Genomic DNA, 11,881 nt, shown 5'->3' with positions numbered 1-11,881 from the left:
CATGTCAATAGAGGCTTGGTGAGCAGGGGCAGGACAAGGAGCTAGAGGAAGGATGGGCTCCCTGCTCCCTCAGGGTATAGCGAGTACTGCAACCCCAGCTCCTGGAGCCATGGCACCTCTCACCATCACCCAGTTTTCAGCTCTGCTAGGAGAAAATGCAGCTGTGTCTGTGTGGGAAGGGAACCGCATTGCTTGGACCCAGCTGGCTCTGCTCCTGGCAGGGAGTGGAACTGGGTCTGAGCAACACAGTTCCCCCCCCACTGGGACCCAGCTGGCTTTGCTTCCAGTGGGAAGCAGAGCTGCGCCAGAGTGACATGGTTGCTTCCCCTGCTTGGGCCTGGTTGGCTCTGCTCCTACCAGAAGCAGAGCCAGCCGGAGTGAGAAGTGGCAAGAGGCATAGCACACCCACTGCCTCCTGGGATGTTTGGAGAACTTCAACTGGGTGCAGAGAGGGCCACAACTTAATAAAACAGGAGCAAAATTAGGCGAATTGGAGATAATCCTGCCCTGGAGTGGAGTAATGGTTAAGCCAAATAAAGAGTGCTTTAAGACACTTAAAAGGTGCTAATGTGCAGCTGGACCAAGGGTTAGGTGCTCCAGAAACTACTTAACCTTACCGTGTAACAATGCCCTAAAATCAGAAATCCACACCATCAGTATACCCATGTGTAAATAAAAATTTGCATATAGGTCTTTATGACATTTTGAAACATTTTAAAAATAAAACTGTATGTTATTTATAAAAACTGTAATCCTTCAATTTGTCATTAAAGCCATAAATGTTTGTCAAGCAGCATCCCCAGCTTTTTGCAATGTAAATTCCATTGCATCACTTTACAGCTTTTGTTCTTTTGATTGCAGCATTCACAAAGCAGGTTTAATTTGGATTGCTTGGAATGACAATGAACAGTTTAAGTGCATTCTGCACTTCACACTCTTGTTGTAATAGATCTTAGGCAGAGTGTCTGCCCCCTGAGAAAGCTTACAGTGAAACGTTATACATAATTAGGCAGGGCGGGATATACACCAAGCAAAAAACAAGTCCTTAAAGCATTTCTGCTAGTAAAAAAAATCTTTGCCTCAGGCCATATCAACCCATACAATAAAAGAAACGTGTGAAGGGAGGCAGAGGAAAAATTCCTGGGGGGTAGAGTAAGGTGTTTGGGCTCTACCAGCCTTGGATCTCAGGGGACTGTCTGGAATCTGACTTCAAATTAGCTCCAGGGATCCCCTGCCTCCTCCAGCTTTCAAACTGTGTAGCTCCATTACAGCACCTAAGCCATACACTGATATGTACCCCCTCAAATGGTTCTCCCTGGAGCCCAAGCACAGGTAGAGAAACGTTCTCATCCATGGATCCCTGTGTGTGATGGTTCCAATAGGCCACCTAGCCTCTTGTCAACAGTAGGGCTGTGTAAAGCTTCAGTCCCTGATTCAGTTCAGTGGAGATTTGGCTCAGTTTGGTGGCTGAATCTCCAAATCTGAATCAAATCAGGAGACCCTTTAATCTCACCGAATTGAATCAGAACCCTCCAAATCGATTTGGAGAGATTTAGAAAGATTCAGACATAGAGACAGCTTTAAATAATTTTTCTACATACCTCAAGGTACCAGGCGGCTTATGGGTGCTGTGATGCTAGGGCACATGGAGCATCCCACAGGAGCGCAGGGGCAGCAGACACAGAAGTGGACCAGACAGACTTCCGGTCCACTTCCCGGTTCTCCAGGCAGTGCTCTGGCCCACCCCCCATGCTCTCCTGGCTCAGCAACTGGTGCCTCCTAGGTCTGGGGGGGCACCTGGGGTCCCCCCACAGCCAACTGCCAAGCTGGGGGGTGTGAGGGGTCCCCCAGCACACTCCCCGGTGGCCCCGGAAGTGGACTGGAAATATTTCTAGTCCACTTCTGGGTTCACCTCCAAGCACGTGGGGGCGCCCATCCCACGCTTCTGTGGGACGCTCCACGCACCCCAGCACTGCAGCATTCATGAGCCGTGCCTGGTACCTCAAGGTATGCCAAAAAAACATTTAAAGCTATTTCTAGGGCCAAATCACTGATTCTCTGAATTAGCATTGACTCTTCAGATTCAAATTTAGACAAACTGAATTGGGGGACAGTGATCCGAATCAGCAAATCGAATCACTGTCCCTGATTCGGACTGAATCCAAATCCAAATTGAATAGGGCCTGTTTCGCATACCCCTAGTAAACAGACTACAGGGGTGTCAGTGTAGTAACTTCTAAAAGTTTGGGAGAACCCTTAATAAGAGAGTAACATAGAACTCAATAAAAATAAGTTAATCTTTCTACATTTTTTAAACCACTTAATTTTAAACAGAGAAGTCTACCTCAGCTATAGAAAGCTGTATGATGATCATACACATCAAATAGAATATATTCTCTCAATTTCCATTGTGATTTCTGTCAGGCCCTATTGAATTTCTATTGGTTTAATTCCTATTAAGTTTATAGGATCTTTCTAGGAACGAAGCGCTACATGGACTCATTATAGGCAGCAGTCTGCAAGATAAAATTTGTCCAAGTTAATACAGCGGGGATTGTAGAGTAGTTTTAATTGATTCTTGATGAGTCTGAGGCTTACAAAAGGACTCTATACTGAGCTATTTAGCAGGATGGAAATTAATTTATCATTTGTATCTTTAGGCATAAATACATCTATGACATCCCTTGCAATGGCATATAAAGCAGCTTTCACGTACAAATGCTTTACAGACATTATCTCATTTTCTTGTGAGATTGGAAAGCAAGTGTAATTATATCTATTTTACAAATATGTATAATAAAGCAGAAAAGTAAGGGTCTGGATCCTTGAGGTCACTATCAAAATCCCTGTTTTTTTCAGTGAAAGCAGGAACAGGGCTAAAGCAATTTACTGAAGTCAGTAAGTGTCACAGAAGAAAGTAGAATTGAGATGTGGCTAATTCCCAGTCACGTGCTTAACCCAAGAGATCATGTATGTCTTTCATCACACTGTATGACAGGTTCCATCCAGCATTCTAGAGGGAACCAGATTAGCATTTTCAAGTCATTTCTGAAGGATATATAAGCAGCTTTCGTCAATCATAGTATTTCGTAGTGGCTGGCAAGTCATCTTATTGTTTTGTTGCTGCTTTTGCAATTTCTATCTTACTTTTCTGGGAAGTACAGTTGAGGTCCTGTGATGTGAAAGCAAAGGTAGCATAAAAAGAACCACTCCTAAAACTGGTATGAATTGTCCATCTTGTATACACGGCTGAGGATGAGGAATGACTGGACTAGAGAAAGCAATGTGTATTTTATAACTCGAGATATAGCCTCTTTCAAACAGGATCGCAGCAGTATAGAAATTACTTTGTTTTGATACTGACGTAACCGAGAGCAGAATTTAATTTTCGCACAGTGTAATGAAATCATTGGTGGGGCTGACTACAATGTCTGACACTGAATTTCCAGGACATGTATTACTTTCCATATGATTTTATCCACTTTGATAAAAAGATTTTAAATTATTAGTAAAAATAAAATGTAAGGCTCTAATTAAATGGAAAGCAAACCACTATAAACTACATTCACAACACATACATTAACTAGATTTTTGATTTAATAATAAATCATTTATCTAATTCTCAGTTCATTTGTTATATGATCTGAGTTGATGAGATTATTATTTCATTCATATATCCTTTCTAGTCTCATTTATTTCCTTCCACCCTTAATATTTTACTCCTGTTCTAAAAATAAATTTGTTTTTATAATCACAGCATTGAAATTATCTACACAAAATGATTAGGCAGATAATAAAAGAGACAGTTAATATTTCTTGTTGTTTTGGAGGAAAGGAAGGGTAACAATCTACAAGTAAAATTAAGTATATAATACTTATCAAGCACTAAATTAGGACTGCACTGGGGGCTGTAAAAAATAAACCACTAGAGGGGAAAATTACACTCTGAGTTTGTGCAATAAGAACATGTTAAATAGCCCTAAATCACAAGAACAGCTAGAATCAAGTAATTTGCTACTTAAAAAGCTCTTAAATACTAACTAACATGGAATCCACAACATAATTTTTATCGTTTACCATGTAGAACATGCAGCTATGCAGAAGGTTCAGACAGTGTGTCCAAGAACATCTCTGTATAGGTATGATTTATACCTACGAAAAGTATTTAATAATTATGCCCAGTGCACGTATTCCTGCTCTCGTACCTCTACACAGAGACTTTGAAATGCTGAACAGATATGACCAAAAGCAGAACTCTCTCTTGTACTGGTATTTTTCTACCACTCACTTTTCATGCTCTACTCCTGGGGATGCCAACCTGCAGCATGGGCACCACAAGTGGCACAGGCAGTCTCCATGGGCACGTTTACATAAGACTTTTACTGTGGAGTTGACTAATTAGCTTCATAGTAAACATCTTGGTGTCTACATTGTGGCCACAGGAAACTAATAAACTCCATAGCATGTTAATACTAGGAAAAAAAACTCAGCAGTATGTGCAGCAGTGCATGTGTGGATGCTGGCTCAGTAGGCTGGGACACAAGGTGCTTCAAGTGCAGGGGCTGCCTGCCCTGCACTGAACCACCCTCATGCTCCAGCCAGCCCCGCCGCAGCAGGTTGAGCCAGACTGGAGCAGCCCTAAGCTGGCAGGCAGACTGTCCCAGTGTAGACATGCCCAGTGCATTTAATGAGGCTTTCTTGTACGTCAGTGTAAGATGAGAAACTTTCTTCCCCATGCTGATTGGGTGGGAAAACCTTCTCTTATATTTGAGTATATATGCTATTTTCATAATCATCACAGATCTACTAGAACAGTGGTTGTCAACCGGGGGTATGCATATCCCTAGGGATACTTAAAAGGGTCATAGGAGGTACGCAGAATGGATGTGGCTGATAAATGCTATGTGCATGCACACTGCCACAGCACAACACGCGAGCAGCACAGCCCAGCCACGTGGACAGCAGCTGGATTCAGGTGGTAAGTCTGTTGTGGGGGAAAAGGTGTGTGGTGAAGGAAGAGGCAGATTGAGGCCCCAGCACTGGGGGAGGGAGTGGGGCTGAGGCAGGGGCTGTGCAGCAGGGGCACGGCCCAGGACAGAGCCATGAGCAGCTCATCCAGGGGGGCGGCTCCCACTGCTATGCACACCCCAAGAGGGCATGGGGGGTGCTTCTGGATCTGTGCAGGGTGGGGTAGGTTGCCCCAGTGGTGGGGCAGGGACAGAGGCAAGGGGTGTGGGACTGATCCACACAGAGGGGGTGGGGGGCAGCTCTCGTTACTATGAGCACCCCCAAGAGAGCAAGGGGGTGGTGTGTGCCCTTGGATCTGCATGAGGCAGGGCAGGCTGTGGCTGTGGGCTGGGGCCAGGGCAGCACTGGGCTCTTCCCAGTGAAGGGTGGGCTGGGCTGCACTTGGGGCAGGTGGCAGCAGTGCTATGAGGAGGGTTTTGGGGGGGCTATAGCGAATTCTGGAGTGGCCACAGCCCCGTCTGTAGCCCTACTCCCACAGGCCCCATGGTGAGGGAGTGAGTGGGGCTGGAGCTGGGGCAGGCACTGCACAGCTGGGGGAACATGAGACAGAGCCATGAGGGGCTCATCAGAGGGATGGTGGGGGGGAAGGGTGGCTCCCACCACTGCACACACCCCAGGAGAGCATGGGGGATGCATGTCCCCAGATCTGTGCATGGGGCAAGTGCAGGCTGTGAGCTGCTATGGACTGGGGCTGGGGCAGTGCTGGGCTGTTCCCAGCAGGGGTGTTCAGCTGGGCTGAGCTGGGAGGAGAGGTTGGGGTGTGGGGGTGGAACTATGGCAAATTCTGGAGTGACTGTAGCACCCCCCGTAGCCTCCTCCTAGGGCCACTGCTGCTTGCCCCGAGTGCAGCTTGGCCCAGGGCCCCCCACTGGGAAGAGCCCGTGCAGCCCCAGCCTGCCCTGCATACAGGTACGGGGACACATGCCCTCCAGGGGTGCTCATAGCAGCAGGAGCCACCACTCCTCCCAGTGCCCCCAACAAGCCGTTCACAGTTCTGTCCTGCGCCCCACCCTGGCTGTGCAGCACCTGCCCCAGCCTCACTCCCTCCCTCACTGTGGGGGCCTCAATCTGCCCCCCGTTAAAAACAAGAAAATATAAAGGAGTACAGGAGCTGAAACTGAGTCAGAAGGGGTACACATTAAAACAAGTTGAAAATCCCAGTACTAGAAATTATGGAAGTGACCACAATTATTACTGTACATTAATATGCAACATGTAGATGCACCCTGTGTGTGGCATGCAGCAGGCTGGGGAGGGCACAGGCAGCACAGAGGTAAATATGGCAAGGAACAGAAAACAGAGCAGCAAATTAGACAGGGAGCAGAAAGCCAGCTGGGCAGAGGAAGAGGATGGGAGTGGCATTCAAGGAAATGACAGAACTAAGCTGTGAGAGACATGCCAAAAAGACTGGCCCCCATTGATCTACACAACTACAAGACGGCTATCAGCAAAATATCCTAGCAGCATATTTCTGATGGTCCATGGTTATACACCCACTGGTTGTTGGTCTGGTTTCCTAGATCCATTATCTCCATGTGATTCTAGATCCTCTTCCTGTTCCTGAGCCCTCTTACTCCCCATTTGCCAGAGGTCGAGAAACCATTTGTGTGTCCTCTAGGCAAACACAGGGCTTGTCTTGTGGCTAGATTGTTCAGAAGACATGGACATGACTTGTGCCATTCAGAAAATCCTTTTAACGCCAAACACACATTCTGTTGAAAACTGCAGCATTATCACAGACAGGGCAACTTTAACTTATTTGGCAAAGGCCCTGTGGCTTGCAGATACGACTAGGTTGGGTTAGGAAAATGGGAATTGAAGCAGTAGAGATGCAAATGGCTTCAGCACTCTCCCCTGCTTAAAGGTATCTGATCTGTTTCAGTTACCTGCAGAAATGGAGAAAAAGGGCCCTCTATTACAGCTTCCTTGGTCTAGGATAGAGGAAATTGTGCTTTATTTTAATTATCCTAATTGCGCCTTTTCACTTCCCTTTTTTGCCAAGTGAGCACTTTGTGTAACAAAACATCCAGTGTACTCCTACATGTTCAGTTAATCAGAGATACCAGAAGGTTCAGTTTGACTCTAACGTACACCACAAAAATCAAGGTGTTGTAGAGTAGGGGTTGCCAGCCTGCAGCACACATGCCACAAATGGCATAGGCAGCCTTTATGAGTGGCATACAGAAGACTGGGGAGGGAGCACAATGGCAGATAAAAAAGGAAGCAGAAAGCAGAGCAGCAGAGAAACAGGGTTACAGTGGTTCTTGGGGAAGGAAGGAAAGAAGGGCCTTACCTTCTGGCACATTTGCCAAAAAAGTTGGGCCTCACAGTTATAGAGCATGTTTCTTAGGTTTTAGTGAAAATGTTAATATTTGATTGCTAAGTCTGTTATTTGTGACAAGTATTTAAGCGTGTTATTTTAAAGCTCAAATACCTTAGGATGTTTAAACATTTTATATAAAACTTGAGCATAAATTATACAGGGGGCAAAATAGAGGAACATTTCATCAACGAAGTAAAAAAGATGCATAAGCTTTCACGAGTTGCAAAACCCAGAGAAAGTCTATAAAGGTCTTTCCAGAAGCCAAGCCAATCAAAACCATCACAGAAAACATCCTTTTATTTGCATTAGAGGGTACTCTATGTTAATGGTCACATCATAAATTCTTTACTTAAAAATTTGAGGTACAGGCAGAGACTGCAAGAGAGGCAAAGGGAACTGAGCAAACTTGGAAAGGCACCAACCAGAAGGAAATATGTTGTCTCCAGTTTTGTAAGTGAAAAGCTCATTCTTTCCCTGCAATTCAGACTGTCAACCTGCCCTCACCATCTGCTTAACCAGTAACACCCAAACTTCCAGCCCTGTGGGCCAGATGAGTGGCATAGCATCACTCTACAGGCTGGAGTCTACAGTCAGCACGCGGGGTTGGCCCACAGGTGAGATCCCATGTGCTGGAAAGACCCCATACACTTGGATCTAGTTATGTGCCAGGGTGACCCCATGTGCCAGCCCAATCTAGCATACAGGGCCACATTATTTTGCCCACAGGGCTCCCGATAGTTCAGAAATTTGGCAATTGCAGAATAGCAATTAATGCCACTACTTCTTCACCACCACTAAGTTTCCAAACCTGTGGGGAGCTACACAACCTGGATGACAGGGCTCCATGAGCAGAATCTGGCCCCTGGGCCAGAAGTTGAGCACCCTATTCTAAACAATAGTTCATTATATTTGCACTGGACCTAGTGAATTCCAAGGTAAAAGTAACAATTAGTTACTGTAAATGATTTTCCTCTCTTCCAAATCTTTTTCTGTAACTGAAGTTCAAATATAAAGTACTGAATTCCTTGGGTAGAAGCTTAACTTTTAATTAACAAAGGAAACCCAAGCAAATCCTGACTTTTGCAGAAATGGGTTAGAGTGATCAATAAGAACACCCACCACCACCACCCATTAATTAATGTGTGTGTTGTAGTTACAAGTACACGATGAAAATTTGTAGTCATATTTTCTCAAACTTGGAAATTGTTCTTTTAAAGCAAGATGTGTTAAACACCCTTTTGCTTTTTATAGAAAGATAGCAATATTTTTGGTACACTGCAGTTCCTCAGGGTTAATGTATGCTACTACCAAATTTCATAGTAATTTTTAGCTAATGATAGGGGAAAGAAAACAAAGCAACAAATATCTGACAACACACAAATTGAGATGCTGCAATACAGTGTGATATTTAATTATAAATCCCTGTCTAACATAAAATGTAGAGAACACCCCACAATTGGACCCTCAATATGGAGATCTGCACATTAATCATGAGAACTCCATTTTGTCTATGTACAGCTGAAAAGCTGTGACAAAAACCAGTCCTTATCTAGACAATAATGACTGTTTCACACAAAGCCCCAAGTGTATACTAACTCATGTAAGCTGTTGAAAATGAAATCATTATTCTTTCTTTAGATGTTACCATCAAGAAAACAGAACACTGTTTTATAGAAAATATTAATTTCTGCTTATTCCACCTAAAATATCACATGAGAGAACATTGATAACAAGGGGTAAAGTTAGCTGCAGGCATCACTTAAAAGGTCCCTGTTTCTAGCTGAAAATCAAAGGGTACAGTTGAAGTCTACATTTCCAGTCTGAATATCAACAAAAACGATTAACTGTTTTCAGGAAAGAAAAGACCCTCTACTTTGACACTGATATCTCCTTCAAAAAAACCATTTAAAAAGGCCTCTCATTAATGCACGGAATTATAGATTGAAAGGTTAATGTTTATTTGATAATAATATTCTGATTTTAATTTTTGTCAGTTCTACAGTCTAATATTTAACATCCTCTCTCACATGCTGAATCAGTCTTGCATAGTATTTATTGTATGTTGCCTTTAAATTACTTGTCTTAAATTTTTGGTAAGGGTGTGCAAAACATTTGTAATAAAAACAAATGACAAACTTCCTGTAACTTTACAGACTGACCATCTAATGAAAATAATTTAAAACAGAAACAAAGCAGTATCAATTTTGGTTATATTACTGATATGATTGATAACAATAAAGTACACTTAATGTGAAACAGTCTCTATTAAGGTGTTATAGGGTCTATAGATACAGTAAGTTATCAGGACTCCTGAAACAAATGTGTGTGAATCTTCTGGGCTACTTGAAATTGCACAAACTAAGGTTAAAAATAAACAAGGTTAAAATGATTGCAATATTTATGCCTTGTTAGTGTTGTGAGCAGATCTGACTGATGCACACACATGTGCACGCGCACACACACACACACACAAAATTTTGCTACAGAAAATAATATACAACCCATCAGAAAAAGGTATCGTTCATTCCCAGCAGTGAATCACATTTACAGATAGTGATTTTATATTTGTTCAGTGAGATCCATAATTTCACTTCAGTCATAACATTTGGACTTGCTACCATGTCATCTGAATAAATTAGAAAAAAGGCTTGGTTCTTTGGTTAACACTATGTGACTAACATCAGACACAAGAACTGTAAAGTACAAACAATCACATGAAAAGGCTTTTTGGGAGGGAAGATGAATAAAGAAGGACAACTTTTAACTCACAGAGAAAATGCATTATGTTAAGCTGAACCGCTGTTTAAAACCTCCTGTATGAGGAATAACCTGGTTAAGATATTATCAAATTACAGTGACACTGTTTACACTAGAACATCAGTTTCTCTACATCAGTTTTATACAAAAGAAACAAGGCACCGAGTGCTTCGGTGGTATACAGGCAGTATAAAAGTATGTAAATAAAATGCTACGTACTGTATATTTAATACACACATAAAAATGGTGGATGTGTGCTATATCCATATAACAAGCCCATATTTTTATATCTTTTAATGAATGAATTAAAATGTGAAATACATTTTAATAACTTTGCTGATACCAGCACAATTCAATATATGTATTCAATAAGATCAGTTATTAGTTTATAGTCACCAGCAAACAAGTTTGAAATCATTTAAGATCAAGGGAACTATAATCTATAACTATAATTCTGGGCAGGTCCAGCAGCCTTTACTCCTGGGAGATACCCCATTGACATCAATAAGATTGCTCATGGAGGGCTCTGTTCTGCCACTGTTTCTCATGTTAATAGTACCTTACTCTGCAAATAACATGGCTGAAATTGATGGAACAACTCAAAGAATAAGGTATTGCTCAAAAGGAGAAAGCGTGGTAGAGTCAGTGCCTGAATAGGGACGGCAGGTTCAGGCCCTTGATCAGTAGTATAGCACTTCAGATTGTTAACAGAGACATTGCTTTGCTCGTAGAGCATTTAGCTTTAAATTGTAAGACCAACTTTTATAAAAATAGGTAAGAAAGCTCTGTAAGAAAGTATACATACTGTGTAAGGAGAGATCTCTCCTTAAAAAAAAACAAAGGAAGGGAAAATTGAATAAAAGATTTCACTAATTGCGCTTTATCATGAAAATTACATTAAAAAGAGTTGTAATAAAGGAAACAGTACCAAGCATTAATGAACCTTGTGGTTTACTGGAAAAGGACAGCAAACTAGCTGTATAGTAATAAAAGATCATTGCTTTTTTGTGTTTCTTAGTATTTCCTAAAACACTCAAACTGCTTAGAAATTTTTTAAAAATGAACAGTTGCAAAATTTACTATATCAAAACTTGTTCAAAGCTCAGCTCCTTCAAAGCTTCAGCTCCAAGCTCCTGGGCCAGTACCATGGCTTAGAAATGTCCACATACGTTAGTGCTAAGGTAATGCTTCCCACTGTGCAGATTCACTCAAGTTCATACTTTGGAAATCAATCAAAAGTTACAAGTCAACACATTTTAAACTCTAGGGATACAGTGGATGATTGGAGGATTTGGGGAAAGCACATTTCTAGATTTACTGGATACAGGGAAAATTTGATTGCAATTTCCACACATATCCACTAAGGAAGGCAGATGATGGACAGCACTGCTACTTCCTTCCTGTCTGTTGTGGTTCTACTCCATGGCAGCTACTTCCCCAGCTGGAAACAATGAAGTTACATTTGCATAGACCTGGATGGGATGGGGGGCTAATTAGCATGGTCACTCTGGAAATACAGCTACATTGCTTTCACTTGAAGACCTAGCATGTGTCAGGTTTGAGGGCTACTGCCTTGTACAGTAATTTTGTGCTATACATCTGCTCCTTTGCCCGAGTTGTACCAACAGAACCAACATAATCCCTGGAGAGAATCCAGCCTAATTCAATCTAATCCTAATAACATGTGGGATCATGCTATGTATTCCATCACACCATTTTAAAAACAAAATTAGTTCACTGAAGTCAATGGAGCTGCTCCACACTTTAATATAG

This window comes from Crocodylus porosus, unplaced genomic scaffold (genome assembly GCF_001723895.1).
Source record: "Crocodylus porosus isolate Cpor-Errol unplaced genomic scaffold, CroPor_comp1, whole genome shotgun sequence".
NCBI lineage: Eukaryota > Metazoa > Chordata > Crocodylia > Crocodylidae > Crocodylus > Crocodylus porosus.
The sequence above is the reverse complement of the archived record's forward strand: the minus strand, read 5'-3'. Positions refer to the sequence as shown.